Raw genomic sequence first — 16,327 nt, 5'->3', positions numbered from 1 at the left:
CATTACTTGGAATATACTTGCATTCCCCTTCTGGCTTGTAATATTTCTGTTGAGAAATCAGCTACTAGCCTTTCTTGGGCTCCTTGTATGTTACTTCCTGCTTCTCCCCTTGCTGCCTTTAAGACCTCTGTCTTTGTATGGAATTTTGCCATTTTTAATATGATGTTACTTGGAGTCAGCCTCTTGGTTTCTTCTGGAATGGGACCCTCTGTGCTTCCTGGACTTGTGTGGCTTTTTCTCTCATCAAATAGGGAAGTTTTCCATTATTCCTTTTTTTCAAACAGGTTTTCTGTCCCTTGTCTCTTTCTTTCCTTCTGGTATCTCTATTCTCCTTCTGGTGCAATATCATTACATTTCATGGTGTATTGCATATCCCTTAACCCCTCTTCATTTTTTCTGGGCATCTTTTCTTTTCTTGCTCATTCTGACTGTTTTTTTCTACCCTTGTCCTCCAGCTTGCTGATTCAATCATCTGCTTCATTGAGCCTGATTTTGATTCTTTCTACTGTGTTCTTTAATTCATAAATTGTATCCTTCATTTCCTCTTGGCCTTTATGATTACTTCTATGTACTTTTTTTATGCTGGTATAGTTTGCCAGTAAGTTCCTTGTAGGTCTCTGTAGTTTTTGGTATTCAGACTGAGCTCATTGAACTTCCTTATAAACATTGTATTGAAGTCAATATCTGATAGTTGGCTTGCCTCTATTTCATTTAACATTCGTTTCTGAGGATTCCTCCATTTCTTTCATTTGGAGTTTGTTTCTTTGTCTTCCCATTATTTGTGGGACTTTTCTTGTTTGCTTTTGCTTCTTAAATCGTTCTGTTTTGATTTTCTGACTTTTGTAAAAGTAGTCATTACATGCCATGAAGTAGATGGCAATGCCTTAACATTATGCATCATTAAACCATATGCATGTTGTTAGGCCCAAGGACCTCTTCCATCCTTGTCAAGGGGATTGCTAACCTTCTCTCCTTTCATACAACACTATTTTTGTCCAGTTTTTAATTAGTTTCAGATGAAAGGGTAATTCTTGTCCCTGACATTTCATCATAGACAAAAAAAAAAAGTCTGTGCCTACTCATGTGACAATGGCACACATCCTCCAGCCAAAAAAGTTCCAAAAAATAAAGTGTAATAGAAGAGATTTAATGAATGATTTTAAGTGAAGCACAGGACAGGATGACATTGCACATTATGGTGTTAAACCCTTTGCAAATTCTATCTTTTCCAATGGCAGCTGTTTTAGTCCATGAGCCCCATTGGTATAGATCAACTTTCAATATTGTTTTGTTTTACTTGCATTTTTTGTGTTTACAGTGTTTCTTTCCTTTATCAGGTTAGGGAAGTTTTAGCCATAATTTTTCAAATAATTTTTCAATTTCTTGGTCTCTGTCTTTCCTTCTGATACACCCATGATGCAGATGTTTTTAAGCTTTATATTGTCCCTGAGATTCCTAGAGTATTTTCATTTGTAAACTAGTCTTTTTTTTCTGAATGCTCCAAGTGTGTGTTTTCTACTACCTTACCTTCTAAATTGCTGATTAGGTCCTTTACTTCAGGTAGCCTGATGTTGATTCCTTCTAGTGTAGTCTTCATTTTCAATATCATTTCTTTATATCTGACTGGTTCTTTTTTATGGTTTGTATACCTTTTTTCATCCTGTTGAAGTTCTCATTTAGTTCCTTGAGCATCCTTATAATTATGTTTTGAGTTCTGTATGTAGTAGCTTGCTTGCCTCCATTTCATTTAGTTACTTTCCTGTGAATTTTTTACTTTTTTCATTTGGGGTATGTTTCTTTTTCTCATAATTTAGGACGCCTCTCTATATTTGTGTCCATGTATTAGTTTTCTGCTATGGCTTAGTATGGTGAAACATATAGCTTGATGTGGCTGCCTCTGCTTTGCCTGAGTGTGTGTGGGAGGGGCCCAGTTGCTTACCAAGGCAGTTTTCAAAGCCCTGAGCCTATGATAAGGTTAGCAAAAGGCCCAAGGCTTTCCAAGATCTGCCTTCACTTGTTAGCTGTCTGTTAGACTCAGTTACTGAGAGAGCCTCTGGCAGTATGTGAATTGCTTTAGGAACGTTCTTAGTTTGTTAGTAGGTAGGGTCAAGTGGTGTCCACCAGATTGATACAGATTCAAACTCGGTTCCAATTGTGAGTTTGAGGCCACTCAGCAATAGTCTGAGGGTACACCAAGATCAGCTACCACATGCCATGTGCCTGTGGACCTTTGTGTTTGGGCCAGGTCTCAGGTATTCATCATAGTGAGTCAGTAGTGTTCATCAGGCCCACACAGACCAGTATTTGGCCATATGGAAGGAGGGCTTTGCCCAGGAACACACTCCATAATTTATAATTATGTTGCTCTATAATTTAGTTGTAAATCCACTGAGGACCTGGGAATAGGTGAGTGCAACTTCCAGTTGCTCCACTGCCATCTTCTGAATGTCTCTATTTGAGATATTTATTTTTCTTGAGGTAGGCCTGCAAAGCTATGAATGTCTCTGTTAGGACTGCTTTCTCTGTGTCCCACAGATCTGGGGTCATTGTGTTTTCATTTTCACTTGTTTCAAGGTAACTTTTGATTTCTCCCTTGATCTCATTGTTGGCCTATTTGTTGTTTAGTAACTTCTTATATAGCTTCCATGCCTTTGTTGTTTTTTTCAGGATTTTTTTTCTTTTATTGACCCAGTTTCAGAACATTGTAGTTAGAAAAGATGCTCCATATGATTTCATCCTTCTTAATTTTATTCAGACTTGTTTTGTATTCTGATATGTGATCTTTCCTAGAAATGGTTCCATGTATACTTTGCTGCTTTGTGGTTGAAATGTTTTGAAATATAAATCCATTTGGTCAGTTGTGTTATTTGAGGCTGCTATATCCCTGTTGAATTTTTGTCTGGAAGATCTACCTGTTGATGTCATTGGGGTATTAAAATCTTTCAGTATGACTCTGTTACTGTCAATACCTTTATGGCCATCAAGATTTGTTTTATATATTTATGTGCTCCTATGTTATATGCATAAATATTTATTTACAATGCCTATAGCCTTTCATTTGATTGATCCTTGTATCATTGTGTAATAGCTTTATTTGTTTCTTGTTATAGCCTTTGTTTTAAAGTCTATTTTGTCTGATATATGTATCACTCCCCTTGCATTTTTTTGTTTCCATTTGCATAAAATATCCTTTTCTGTCCCTTATTTTCAGTCTGTATCTTTTATTCTGAGGTGTCTCATAGAGAAAATATATATGGGTCTTGTTTTCTTATCCATTCAGCTACCCTATGTCTATTGATTGGAGTAATTAATCAACTTACATTTAAAGTTATTGTTGATAGGTATGTATTTATTGCCATTGTTTTTCATAACTATGTCCCCCCTTTTCTCTTTCTTCTTCTCATAGGAGACTCTTTAACATTTGTTGTAATATTGTTTGGTAGCAATGAACTCCTTCAGCTTTTTATTTTGTTTGGGAAGCCGTTTTTACCATCAATTTTTAATAATGCCTTACTGGGTAGAGTTGTCTTTGTTGTTGGTTCCTGACATTCTTCACTTTCAATTTTATATGTCAGTTTATTCTACCTGCTGACTTTCTGTTGATAAATCAGTTGGTAGTCTTATGGGATCTCCCTCATAACTTGTTAATTGTCCTTCTCTCTCTGTGTTTCAGATTCTCTATCTTTAACCTTTGCATTTTAATTATTATGCATGTTTTTTGAATATTATTTTAATAATTGTTTAAGTACAGTTTTCTGTCCTTTACTCCTGTCCCAGCCCACCCACCCATCCCTCCTCACCTCCCTCCCATTTCCACTCCCCCTAGTTTTTGTCCATGTGTCCTTTATGTTTGTTCCCATAAACCCTTCCTATTCTCCCCTGAAATTCCCTCCCCTCTCCCCTCTGGTCACTGTCAGCCTGTTCTCTATTTCAGTGTCTTTGGTTATATTTTGCTTATTTGTTTGTTTTGTTCTTTAGGTTCCTGTTAAAGGTGAGATCATATGGTATTTGTCTTTCACTGCCTGGCTTATTTTGCTTAGCAAAATGCTTTCCAGCTCCACCCATGCTGTTGCAAAGGGTAGGAGCTCCTTCTTTCTTTCTGCTGCATAGAATTCCATTGTGTAAATGCATCTTAATGTGGGTGTCTTCAGGTTCAACTTGTTTGATTCTCTGTGATTCCTGGAAATGTGTGTCTTCATTTACCAGGTTTGGGAAATTTTCAGCAAATATATTTTTTCAAATAGGTTCTCAATTCCTTGCTATTTCGCTCTTCTTTTTCTGGTATGTTTATGATGTGGTTATTGTTATGCATGTTGTACCAGAGGTCCCTTAGACTATTGTTCTCTCTTCTTTTTATTATTTTTATGTTACTTTTTTTGAAGTACAGTTGTCTGCACCCCCCCCACCACTCCCCACCACTCCCCACCACCCCAACCATCCCCACTTCCCTCCTATGATTCCACTGTCCTTGGGCTGTTCATGTGTCCTTTATAGTTGTTCCTGAAAACCCTTCTTCACTTTCCTCCCATTATCCCCTCGACCTCCCCTCTAGTTACGATCAGATGGTTCTTAATATCAATGTCTCAGGTTATATTTTGCTTGTTTGTTTGTTTCACTGATTAGGCTCCACTTAAAGGTGAGATCATATGGTATTTGTCTTTCACTTCCTGGCTTATTTCACTTAGCATAATGCTCTCCAGTTCCATCCATGCTTTCATAAAAGGTAAGAACTCCTTCTTTTTTTTCTGCTGTGTAGAATTCCATTGTGTAAATATACCATATTTTTTTAATCCATTCATTTACTGATGGGCATCTAGGTTGCTTCCAGCACTTGGCTGCTGTAAATTGTGCTGCTATGAACATTGGGGTGCATAGGTTCTTTTGGTCTGGTGTTTCAGGGTACTTAGGATATAATCCCAGCAGTGGAATTCCCAGGTCAAAAGTCCCAGGTGGCTTCGGGAGTTCCAGCCAAGATGGAGGCATAAGTAGAAACCCCTCACTTCCTCACACAACCAAATAGAGGAAAACAACCAATCTAAAATCAATAAACAACAAAAGTGCCAGAAAATCAAACTGCATGAAACTCTGACAACCAAAGAATTAAAGAAAAAAATCAACCAGAACAACCAGACAGGTAAGGTGGTGGACTGTGTGGGCTGGCTCAGAAAAACTGCAGGTCATGGCAGACTGTGGAGGTGGGCCTTGCTGCCAAGCACAGTGGGCTGCAAGGGAGAGGCTGACTTAAGGGGAAAACTGAGACTAAGAGCTGACGGTGGCCTACAGCTAGCGTTGCTGAGGTGAGAAAAACCCCCAGGCTCACACAAAAGTTCATTGAAAAGCGTGCTAGAGAGGACCAAGTGAGGCACATCGTTCCCTCCCTGGCCGCTCCCCCACAGGCAGCACCACAGCAGCAAAGAGGGTTGCCCTGCCTTGGCAAATACCCAAGGCTCTGCTCCCTTACAACCTATCAGCTGTGCCAAGACAAAGAAATATGGCCTAAGCAAAAGAACAGAACAAAGCCTCAGAAAGAGAACTAAGTGAGGAGGAGATCACCAACCTATTTGATGGAGAATTTAAAGCCCTGGAAATCAAAATGCTCACAGATCTGATTGAGCCCGGTGGAAAAATGAAAAACAAAACAAAACAAAACAAAACAAATGAAGGATACCCAAACTGAAGTAAAATATTCAGGGAACCAACAGTGACAGGAAGGAAACAAGGACTCAAAGCAATGATTTGGAACAAAGGAAAAAATAAACATCCATCCAGAACAAAAGGAAGAAACAAGAACTTAAAAAAGTAAAGAGAATCTTACAAACCTCTGGGAGAACCTGACACATTCCAATATCTGAATTATAGTGGTGTCAGAAGGAGAAGAAAAACAGCAAGAAATTGAAAACTTATTTTCACAAATAATGAAGGAAAACTTATCCAATCTTGTGAAGGAAGTAGACTTCCAGGAAGTCCAGGAATCCAAGACAGTCCCAAAGCAGTTGGATCCAAAAGGAGCATACCAGGGACATCATCATTAACTTACCCAAGATTAAAGACAAAGAGAAAATCCTAAAAGAAACAAGGGGAAAGGAGAGAGTTACCTACAAAGGGGTGGCCATTAGACTATCAGCTAATTTCTCAAAAGAAATATTGCAGGCAAGAAGGGGCTGGAAAGAAGTATTTGAAGTCATGAAAGGCAAGGACCTACATCCAAGATTACTCTATTCATCAAAGCTTTCATTTAAAATGGAAGGCAGAAGAGTTGAGGAAGACAGCAGTGAGGTAAGAGGGTGCAGATTCCACTTCCCCCTACATATGAGAGAAAAACCTGGCTGATTTGCAAAGGAACAGAGCAAACAGCCAACAGTACCCAAGCATATATGGAAATAGAAGACCAAAAATTGTAGTGGACACTGAAAAACCAGACAGTAAGGAGAGTGCTTCAGGACAATAAGGTCCCAGGGACCAGCATGGGACCAGGGCAGCTGCAGCCCAAGGCCTGGTGCCCACCTGGTCTGCCACAGGGGTCTTGGGAGAGAGCTGGGTCAACTGCTCCCTCCCTGGCTGAACAAGGTTTGAGCAGCACCAGGAGAGACCTGGTTGCTTAAAGTTACAGTGAGAGGAACAAGGACTAAGTGGCAAACACACAGGGGCTATGAGTACCCACAGAGTCTGCAGACACCAATTGGAAAGAGTTCAGAGTCACACCATAACAGGCCCTGACCCTTGTCTGGCTGGAGAATTGGGCTGTGTGAGAGGCCAGGCCATATACTGTATGGAGCAGCAGGCTTAAGAAGGAGGAATTTCTTAAAAAGAAAAAGTGAAAAAAGAGAGACACTGTTTGGGAATTGTCCTGCAGAAATGGCTCCAGTCACATCCCCACCCAGCTGGGAAGTGCTTTCAAGGGGGCTGGGGAAGCCCTGTGTACCCTCATGGCACTGGGTAGGGTGCAAGCCTGAACACGTGGTGCTTCAGGTGGCCTGGCTGAATGCACATGCCCGCAACCTGGGGAGAGTGTGCTCTGTGGAAGGCCCCAGCTCACAGTGGTAACCCTGGAGAGAAGACCTCTGAGGAAGGCCTGGATCCCACACCAAAGGCTCTGTGGAGAGGCGACTGGCTAGCTCCAGGGAGAGTGCGAAGCTAGTCCTGGGGAGAGTGCATGCGAGGCTGAATGCTGATCAGGAAGGGAGAAAAGCCCCTCAGTCTGCTGCAGCCAGAAAGACCAGAAAAACCAGTGTGGCCAGTCTGAAATGAGTAAGAAGGATTTTTTTATAAGTAATTTTCTATTTTTTATTATTTTTTATCTCTCAATTCCTTTTTCCTCTCTCTCCTTCTTTCCTGTTTTATTCCTTCTTCCTTTCTTTCCAGTTTTATCTCTTCTTCCTTCTTTTGCTGCTTTTTTTAAATACCCACAAGTGAGACAAAAAAAACCCTGGGATGTGAAAAGACCAGAGTTGGACCCAAAGAGGGGGCATCCCAACAGCTGAGACAGTGAGACAAATTTCACTTTGCTATTAAAGAGAAGCTGCAAGTTATTGCATATTTGTATTATCATTTTTTCACTAATCTCACATCTTTTATTTTAATAGTATTTTTGTATTCCTCTTCTTTCTGCTTAGTCTCCTTTGCTTGGCTATTTATATTTTATCATTTGACAGGTTTCCCCTGTTGTCTCTTTCATAGTGTATTGCTAATTCACTGTCTTTCACATCACTTGAATTCCTTTAGCACACTACTCAAGGTTCTATACTCCCTATTCTTGTTATACAGATCACATAGATTCTGTCATGCGATTGTTGCTCTAATATTATTGTAAATAATAGCTGTTCCATACAATTGTAAATACTACACAACACCCCTTCTGGAACTTAGCCCACTTCACGGGTTCCTGAACTCAATTACTGTAGTGGTTAACTCTATTCTCTCACAGACTACACCTATGTACTATCCTTTACTCTCCCCTTCCCTCAGAATCTGACCTCCCACAACCTCACTGCCTTCTAGATCTAACTCACAATGCCTCCCACCTGAACAAGAGTCTTATCATTTTTCCATCCTTTCTAAAAAGTTGCTAGCTGGGTGGAATACCACAGTTAACACTATACACAGCCAGAAGATCCCCTATCTCTTCTTTACCAGATGCTACTGTAAATATCATAGAATACTCTCTTGCTGTCTTAAACCATTTTGCCTCCCTTCTCTAACTGATCACAAAAAAGAGTAGGTGGAAGCTGTGAACACCAGGATACCTACTAGAAGAGGAAACCCACCAAAAAAGGAACCACCAAGAGAACAACAGAAGAAGGTGAAGGAAAGACTGGAAGCCACACTAACCTCAATCCAGGACCTATCTGGAAATACAACTAAATAGTGGAGAACTTACCCAGAACAAACAACTGAACAAGAGCAAAAGATAATCCTTGAAACCTTGTGCACAGGGAAGAATCAGCTTCAACACCACCTGCCCTCACCAGCACAACAAAATGCAAGAGGTGGTAGAGAGGGTGACCCACAGTTAACCAGCTGGTGGGAAGGACCCACCAAGAAAGACCCAACAACAATCAAACCCAAAGACAAACACAGTGCTAACTTAAATGACAGCCCAAGACCAGTAAACTCCAGAGATCAAGGAGATTGCATCACTAAACCTCACAGGTGTTCTACCACAGAAATTCACACCATAAACCCAGGGAGCCAGAACAGATTAATTTAAGAAGATGAGGGAAACAGGAAGAATCTCACAAACAATGGGAAGACAAAGAAACAATCCCCAAATGAAAGGAAAGTAGGAAGCTTCAGAAAGAATGCTAAATGAAATAGAGCCAACTCAACTATCAGATATTGAGTTAAAATAAATGGTTATCAGGAAGCTCAATGAGCTCACAGTGAATTACCAGAAACTACAGGGAAACTACAATGAACTCACTGCAAACTATATCAACATGAAAAAGGAAATAGAAACTATCAAGAAGAGCCAAGAGGAAATGAAGAATACAATGACTTAACTGAAGAACACAGTAGAAGGAATCAAAAGGAGGCTAGGTGAAGCAGAAGATTGGATTAGTAAGCTGGGGGAGAAATTAGGAAAAAATACCCAGAAAGAGCAAGAAAAGTAAAAGAGGCTCAGAAAGAATGAAGAGGGATTAAGAGAAATGCAAGACAATATGAAACAATTATATCTATATAATAGGGATACGAGGAGAAGAAGAGAAAGTGATAGATAAACCTATTTGAAAAAGTAATGATGGAAAACTTTCCTAATTTGATGAGAGAAAAAGTGACACAAATCCAGGAAATACAAAGTCCCAATCAAGAGGAACCCAAAGAGGCCCGCCTCAAGACACATCGTAATTAAAACGGCAAAATTCTATGACAAAGAGAGAAACTTAAAGGCAGCAAGGGACAAACAGGAAGTAATGTGCAAGGGAGCCCTGATAAGGTTAGAAGCTGACTTCTCGATGGAAATGCTCCCAGCCAGAAGAGAATGGAAAGAAATATTCCAAGTAATGAGAACCAGAGGCCTGCAGCCAAGGCTATTTTACGCATCAAGGCTCTCATTCAAGATAGAAGGCCAAAGAAGGAGCTTCCCAGATGAAAGAAGTCTAAAAAAATACACCTCCACCAAACCAGCTCTACAAGAGATGCTAAATGGAATGCTTTAAGGAAAGGAAGGAAAAGAGAGAGATAGAGAGGAACACAGATATGAAAATGGCAATGAATAAGTACCTATCAATAATAACCTTAAACATAAATGGATTAAATGCTCTAATGAAAAGACATAGAATAGCTGAATGGATAAGAAAGCAAGACCCTCACATATGCTGCCTACAAGAGACCCACATCAGGATAAAAGACCTACACAGGCTGAAAGTGAAGGGCTGGAAACAAATTTTCCAAGCAAAAAGACAAGGGAAAAAAAGCCAGCGTAGCAACACTCATATCAGACAAAATAGACTTCCAAATAAGGGCCATAAAGAGAGACCCAGAAGGCCACTTCATAATACTCAAGGGAAGAGTCCACCAAGAAAACATAAACATTGTAAATATATATGCACCTAACATAGGAGCACCCCAATACATAAAGAAAACGTTAGAGGACTTCAAGAAGGATATTGAGAGCAACACAATTATAGTAGGGGATTTTAACTACCCTCTGTCAAAAAAGGACAGATCCTTCAAACAAAATATCAACAAAAGTATTGTGGCATTGAACAATGCCCCAGATAAATGGAGTTTACTGATATATAGAGAGCCCTTCATCCCCCCAAAGCTAAATACACATTCTTTTCAAATGCACATGGAACATTTAAAAGGTAGACCACATGATAGGACACAAAACAAGCCTCAACAAATTCAAGAAAATTGAAATCATACCAAACATTTTCTCAGACCACAAGGGACTGAAACTATAAACCAAGCCCAAGGAAAATAACCCCAAACACTCAAAATCATGGAGATTGAATAGCATGCTATTAAACAATGAATGAGTCAAGAGTGATATTAGGGAAGAAATTAAAAAATTTCTGTAAACAAATGAAAATGAACTCACAACAATCCAAAACTTATGGGACAGAACAAAGGCAGTCCTGAGAGGGAAGTTCATAGTGATACAGACTTACCTAAAAAGATAAAAACATTTCAAATAAGCAACCTAACCCTCCGCCTACAAGAACTCAAGGAACAACAACAAAGATAGCCCAGAGGAAGTAGAAGGAAGGAAATAACCAAGATCAGAGAAGAATTAAACAACATAGAGACTAAAAGCACAATTCTAAGGATCAATAAATTCAGGAGCTTGTTCCTTGAACATATAAACAAAATTGACAAGCCTTTAAGCAGACTCATCCAGAAAACAAAGAGAAAGGACCCAAATAAACACAATAAGAAATGAAAGAGGAGAGATTACAACTGATACCACAGCAATACAAAGTCTTGTAAGAAATTACTACAAAGAAATATATGCAAAGAAATTTGAAAACTTAGGTGAAATGGACAAATTTCTAGAAAGATATAATCTTCCAAATCTCAATGAAGAAGCAGAAAGTCTGAACAGACTGATAACAGCTGATGAAATTGAAGCAATAATAAAAAAAACACCTGACACACAAAAGCCGTGGACCAGATGGTTTCACAGAATTCTACAAAGTGTTTAAGGATGAGCTAGCCCCTATCCTCCAGACTATTCAAAAAAACCCAGAATGATGGAGGACTCCCAAAGATTTTTTATGAAGCCACTATCACCCCAATCCCAAAGACAGATAAAGACACAACAAAGAAAGAAAACTTCAGGCCAATATTTCTGATGAACATAGACACTAAAATCCTCAACAAAATATTGGCAAACCGCATCCAACAATATATTAAAAAGATCATGCACCATGACCAAGTGAGATTCATCCCATAGATGCAAGGATGGTACAATATTTGCAAATCAGTAAATGTAATACATCACATAAACAAAAGCAAAAACAATAATCACATGGTCATTTGAGTAGATGTGGAAAAAGCATTTGATAAGGTACAGCACCCATTTATGATCAAAGAAAATTCAGCAAAGTGGAAATAGAGGGAGCATTTCTCAACATAACGAAGGCCATAAATTACATACCTATAGCCAACATCATACTCAATGGGCAAAAACTAAAATCTTTACCACTAAGATCAGGAAGAAGACAAGGTTGTCCACTTTCACCAATTCTATTCAACATAGTATTGGAAGCTTTAGCCACAGTGATCAGACAAGTAAAGGAAATAAAAGGCATCCAAATTGGAAAGGAGGAAACAAAACTGTCATTGTTTGCAGATAACATGGTAGTGTACACAGAAAATCCTATAGGCTTGGCCAAAAAACTGCTCAACCTAATAAATGACTTTGCAAAACAGCAGGATACAAAGTCTTATACAGATATCAAAGGCATTTTTGTATATCAACAACAAAACAGCAGAAGCAGAAATCAAGAAAAAGATTCCATTTTGTGTAGTAAAAAGAAAAGCAAAATACCTAGGAATAAGTGTAATGAAAGACGTAAAAGACTGGTATTCAGAAAACTACACAACAGTGAAGAAAGAAATCAAGGAAGACAGAAACACATGGAAACATACTGTGTTCATGGATCAGAAGAATTAACATCATCAAAATGTCCATACTACCCAAAGCAATTTACAGATTGAATGCAATACCTATGAAAGTACCAATGGCATATTTCACAGACATAGAACAAACACCTCAAAAAATTTATATGGAACCATAAAGGACCCTGAATAGCTGCTGCAAATTTTAGAAAGAAGAACAAAGAAGGAGGGATTACAATATCTGATATCAATCTGTATTAGAAGGCCACTGTAATCAAAACAGCCTGGTACTGGCATAAAAACAGTCACAAGAACCATTGGAACAGAATGGAGAGCCCAGAAATAAACCCAAGTCTCTATGGTCAGTTAATATTTGACAAGTGGGCAGCAACATAATTAGGAGTAAAAATAGCCTCTTCAACAAGTGGTGTTGGTTGAACTGGACAGCTACATGCAAAAAAAAAAAAAATGAAACTCATGCACCAACTTACACCATACACACACAAAAATTCAAGGTGACGGATAAAAGATTTAAATACAGGCTGTGATACCATTATAGTCCTAGAGGAGAACATAGGTAGGAAAATCTCAGATACTTCATGCAACAACATTTTTACTGATATGACCCCTAGAGCAGGGGACATAAAGGAAAGAATAAACAAATGGGATCTCATCAAAATAAAAAGCTTCTGCATGGCTAAAGAAAACAGTATTAAAATAAAAAGAGAACCAGCCATAGAGGAAAACATATTTGCCAATGATACCTCAGACAAGTGTTTGATCTCCAAAATATATAAAGAACTTACACAACTCCACTCTGACAAGACAAGCAACCCAATTAAAAATTTGCAAAGGACTTGAACAGACACTTCTCCAAGGAAGACATACAGAAGATCCAGAGACACATGAAAAGATTCTCAGTATTGCTAGATGTCAGAGAGATGCAAATTAAAACCTCAATGAGGTACCACTTCGCAGTGGCCAGAATGGCCATCATAAACAAAGCAACAAACAACAAGTGTTGGAGAGGTTGTGGAGAAAAGGGGACCCTAGTACACTGTTGGTGGGACTTCAGACTGGTACAACCACTATGGAAAGCAGTGTGCGAGTTCCTCAGAAAACTAAAAATGGATCTGCCTTTTTACCTAGCAATTCCACTGCTGGGGTTATACACTAAGAGACCTGAAACACCAGTCTCCAAGAAGTTATGCACCCCAATGTTCATAGCAGCACAATTTACAGTAGCCAAGTGCTGGAAGCTACCTAGGTGCCCATCAGTAAACGAGTGGGTCAAAAAACTATGGTATACTTACACAATGGAATAGTACACAGCAGAAAGAATAAAAGAAGGAGCCCCTACCCTTTCTGACAACATGGATGGAACTGGAAAGCATAATGCTAAGCGAAATAAGCCAGACAAATACCATATGGTTTCACCTTTAACAGAAACCTAAACAACAAAGCAAACAAGGAAGCAAAATATAACCAAAGACACTGAAATAGAGAACAAGCTGACAGTGGCCAGAGGGGAAATGGGAGGGAATTTCAGGGGAAAAGGGGATGGGTTTATTGGAACAAGTATAAAGGACACATGGGCAAAAACTAGGAGGGGGTGGAAATGGGAAGGTGGTGGGGAGGGCTGTGGGGTGGGCTGGGATGGGTGTAAAAGACACAAAACTGTACTTGAACAGCAATTAAAATAAAATTAAATTAAAAAAAAATTAAATGGAGTTCAGATAAAGTGCTTCCCAGATAAGGTCAAGTTAAAGGAGTTCACCATCACCAAGCCATTATTATGTGAAATATTAAAGGGACTTATCTATGAAAAATAAGATAAAAATAGGAACAGTAAAATGACAAAAAACTCAGACCTACAACAAATGAACCTAAAAGAAAAGAAAAATAACAAAAACAAAAACTAAGCAAGCAACCAGAACAGGAACAGATTCAGTGAAGTGGACATCACACAGAGGGATTTCACTGGGGAGGGGGAAGGAAGGAATGGTGGGGGAAAGGTACAGGGAAGAAAGCATAATTAGTAGGCACAAAATCGATGGGGAGAGATAAAAATTGATATAGGAAACAGAGGACTCAAAGAACTTATATGTATAATTCATGGACATGAACTAAGGGTGCGCACAGGAGGGTTGGGGGACAGGGTGGAGGGTGAAAAAGAGGAAAAATTAGGAAAACTGTATTGTATAATCAATAAAAAATACTTTTAAAAAAGGCAGTTTCATTTTTAGATTTCTGAGGAAATTCCATACTTTTTTCCCCAGTGGCTATACCAGTCTGCATTCCCACCAACAGTGCACTAGGGTCCATTTCATCAACACCCTCTCCAAAACTTGTTTGTTGCTTTGTTTATTATGATGTCCCTTCTGACCAGAGAGAAGAGGAATCTCATTATGGTTTTAATTGTATCTCTATGATAGGTAGTGATGCTGAGAATCTTTGCATATGTCTCTGGGCTCTCTCTATGTCCTCCTTGGAGAAGTCTTTGATCATTTTTTAATTGGGTTGTTTGTCTTCCTAGAGTGGAGTGGAGCAGATACTTTATATATTTTGGAGATCAAACCCTTGTCCGAGGTATCACTGGCAAATATGTTTTCCCATATAGTTGGTTCTCTTTTCACTTTAATACTGTTGTCTTTAGGTATATAGAAGCTTTTTAATATGATGAGATCCCATTTGTTTATTCTTTTCTTTATGTCCCTTGCTCTAGGGGACATATCAGTGAAAATATTTCTCCATGGATATCTGAGATTTTCCTGTGTATGTTTTCCCATAGAACTTTTATGGTGTCACAATTTATATTAAAGTTTTTTATCCACCTTGAATTTATTTTTGTGTAAGGTGTAAGTTGGTGATCAAGATTCATTTTTTTTAACATGTAGCTGTCCAAATTCCCTAACAGGATTCATTGAAGAGGCTATTTTTACTCCATTTTATGCTTCTGCCTCCTTTGTCAAATATTAATTGACCATAGAGTCTTGGGTTGATTTCTTGGCTCTCTATTCTGTTCCATTGGTCTATGTGTCTGTTATTTAGCCAGTACCAGTCTGTTTTGATTACCGTGGCATTGTAATATGGTTTAATATCACGTATTGTGATCCCTCCTACTTTGTTCTTCTTTCTCAAAATAGCTGCAGCTATTCAGTGTTATTTATGGTTCCATATAAATTTTTGAAATGTTTGATTTATACCTGTGAAATATGTCATTGGTACTTTAATAGGGGTTGCATTGAATGTATACATTGCTTTGGGAAATGTGGACATATTGATGATGTTAATTGTTCCAGTCCATGGACATCATGCATGCTTACATTTGTTTGTGTCTTCCTTAATTTCTTTCTTCAGGGTTTTGTAGTTTTCTGTTGTACAGATTGTTTACCCCCTTGGTAAATTTATTCCTAGGTACTTTATTTTTCTTGTTGGTATATCAAATGAGATTTTTCCCCCTGATTTCTGATTCTGATATTTAATTGTTGGTGTGCCCAAATACCTTTGATTTCTGAATATTAACTTTGTATCCCATTGTTTTGCCAAATTCATTTATTAGGTCAGCAGTTTGTTGGTGGAGCCTATAGAATTTTCTATGTATACTTTCATGTCATCTGTAAAAAATGACAGTTTTGCTTCATACTTTCCAATTTGGGTGCCTTTTATTTCCTTTTCTTGTCTGATTGCTGTGGCTAGGACTTCCAATACAATCATGAATAGAATTGGTGAAAGTGGTCCATTTTGTCTTGTTCGTTATCTTAGTGGAAAAGTCTTTAGTTTTTATACATTGTGTGTGATGTTGGCTGTAAGTCTCTCATACATGGTTGAGGAAGACTCCCTCTATTCCTACTTTACTGTTTTTTTTTTTATCATAAATGGGTGCTGGACCTTATCAGTTGCTTTTTTCTGCATCTATTGATATGATCTTGTGATTTATGTCTTTGCTTTTGTTTATGTGATGTATTATATTTATTGATTTTGGGAATATTGTACCATCTTTGCATCTCTGGGATGAATTCCACTTCATCATGATGTATGTTCTTTTTAAGGTATTGCTGGATGTGGGTGCCAATATTTTGTTGATATATTAGCATCCTAATTCATCAGCAATGTTGGCCTGAAGTTTTCTTTCTTTGTTGTGTCTTTATCTGGTTTTGGGATTAGGATGATGCTGGCTTCATGAAAGAGTTTGGGAGTATTCTGTCTTCTTGGATTTTCTGGAATAGTCTGTGAAGGATAGGGGGTATCTCTTCTTTAA

At 38.5% G+C, this 16,327-nt stretch overlaps 1 protein-coding gene and 1 pseudogene across 1 annotated transcript in view; one reads left to right on the top strand and one right to left on the bottom strand.

The window, feature by feature from the left end:
- The window catches only part of CCDC7 (coiled-coil domain containing 7), a 187,734-nt gene that overhangs the window by 71,138 nt on the left and 100,269 nt on the right, over positions 1-16,327 (top strand).
- On the bottom strand, positions 844-986 carry LOC114493729 (annotated as a pseudogene).

This window comes from Phyllostomus discolor, chromosome 1, assembly GCF_004126475.2.
Source record: "Phyllostomus discolor isolate MPI-MPIP mPhyDis1 chromosome 1, mPhyDis1.pri.v3, whole genome shotgun sequence".
NCBI lineage: Eukaryota > Metazoa > Chordata > Mammalia > Chiroptera > Phyllostomidae > Phyllostomus > Phyllostomus discolor.
The sequence above is the reverse complement of the archived record's forward strand: the minus strand, read 5'-3'. Positions and strand labels throughout refer to the sequence as shown.